This window comes from Penaeus vannamei, chromosome 20 (assembly GCF_042767895.1).
Source record: "Penaeus vannamei isolate JL-2024 chromosome 20, ASM4276789v1, whole genome shotgun sequence".
Lineage (NCBI taxonomy): Eukaryota > Metazoa > Arthropoda > Malacostraca > Decapoda > Penaeidae > Penaeus > Penaeus vannamei.
Window position 1 is genome coordinate 9473162 of NC_091568.1, and position 2500 is coordinate 9475661.

Here is a 2500-nt window from a genome sequence, read left to right on the forward strand (position 1 = left end):
ATCTGACACTATATTTTATTTTGTTTTCGCTTGTTCTTCCATCTTTGCGGAGACGGGAAAAGGGTAATAGGCAAATATATATATATATATGTATGTATGTAAAAAAAAACGTATAAAAGTAATATAAAAATACCCAAAAAATAACAGTCCTATAAAGAAAATATAGAAATCTATATATTTTATAAAGGTCCTGTAAATGTATTATAATTTTTGATACGACTCTTGGGAGTAAAGAAATCGGGAAATCTGAAAAAATATTAGATAAAAAAAGACAAAATAAAAAGGTATATATGTATAGAAAAAAATCCTTTGTGTTTGACGAATTACTGTTATATTACAAGTAGGAGAAAAGTGGAGATAGGAGGCTGGGACCATTGCTAAGCTGCACGTTATCTATAAGGTGAAAACCAGTGATTTGTATGTAAAGGAATAGCACATGGTTTTCACAGAATACTATGGAGCTCAAAAATATAAGCTTAGGGTTTGTTTGTTTTTTATTTTATTCTGTTTTCTTTCCTCGTATTATGATTATTAGCCTTTTTTGTTTCCTTTTTTTGGCTTCATGTCGCCAACTATGTATATATGATATATATATAATTATATATATAAACTAAAGATAGATACACACGTACATATATGACTCCATATTTTACGAAATCGGGTTTGCTTTGGTATATGCGAGGTTAGTAGGTACTTAGTGAGAGATTCTCTATTAAAGAGGGGAATGGGAAAGGGGTTTCGTAACACCCACACAGATACACACACACACACGCACACACACACACATTATAGAGAGAAATACACATGTACATCTAATACACACGCACAAATTTTACATGTCTGCATATATTTTCTTCTAGAAAAATTATATATAAAATCTCTAAAAAATACATATGTAAATAGCCATAAATATACAGATTTATCTTCTAAGACAATTGGTGCTGACACATCAACATGTATGTACTCTTCCTTTTTTCATTTCTGTGTAGGGGTACGACTAGTAAATTTAGATGTTTTATAAAGCAAATGTTGTTGAATATTATTGTGAGTCTAACGATGTTATATGTTGATGTGAATGATTGTTCTTGTGTAAATAACTAGAAAATAAATAAACCATAAGGATAAGATTATAAAATAAAATAAAAAATAGGTAAAGATTAAAAAAAAATAAAGTATATAGAAAATAAGAGAATATAAAACAATAATAATATATAAAAAATAAATAAAATAAGCACCGAGAGGATCCGACAGAATATTTTCATACGCGAATACTACATGTATAGGCTAAGTCAGATCGAAAATAACGAAAACCCGGATTGAGTGCATGTGGGGTAGTGCGCTCAAAGCCCGGTTTTCGAGTGGCCGCTAAGGACCGCTAAGGACCGCTAAGGACCAGGCGTCGGGACTTCCCTTCCGTTCTCATAGAGATTAGTGTAGACATTCGAGGAGGTGTGTATAGGTATATGTGTACATATGCGTTTATGTAAGTATACATTTATATATATATATATATATATATATATATATATATATATATATATATATATATATATATATATATATATATATATACATACATACATATATATGTATATATATATATATATATATATATACATATATATATATATATATATATATATATAAATATATATATACATATATATATATATATATATATATAAATATATATATATATATATATATATATATATATATATATATATATATATATATATATATTCCAATATATTCATATATATATTCATATATATATATATATATATATATATATATATATATATATATATATATATATATATATATATATGTATGTATGTATGTACGTATGTATGTACATTGTATGCACATATACATGTAGACACACAGTGAAATGTAAAATGTTCAATCCGTGCGAGCGCGTGCTGCCCAATTTATATGGGCGTTCACCGCTCTCAGTTTGTTTACTTAGGCGTTCTCTGCGTATGACTATAGACCGTAGGGACATTCTCTATGTATTAAATGAAATGAAAAGCAAAACGCAGGTCGCCTACATCTGCGAGAGGGAACCTTCATTTATAGAATGAAAACTACAACTGCGATATAATTCAGTGTATTGGGTTGTAGCGCCCGTTCTGTGTGAGTGTTCACGCTGCTTATACTCAGAAAACCCAAAGGGAACATTTGTCAGTCTGTTGCGTCAGTGTAATATTGAGTGTATACATGTCGTCAATGATGTGGTCTACATGTGTGCACATAATCAGTATTTTTTTCCTCCATCGATGTGCACATGTTGCAAAATGTGTGGACATATTACTTGATACAGTGTGCATAAAGAAAATCTAAGAACAAAAACAATTTGAAAACAAAAGCCAGGGTATATTAATTCATTTTAGTTCTTGTTTTGTTTTTGTCTCTCGCTTTCATTTGTTTTACTTTTATCTACATTTCTTTGTGTGCTATGTCAGTTCCGGTGAAATGAGATCCTTCGTTGTGTTGG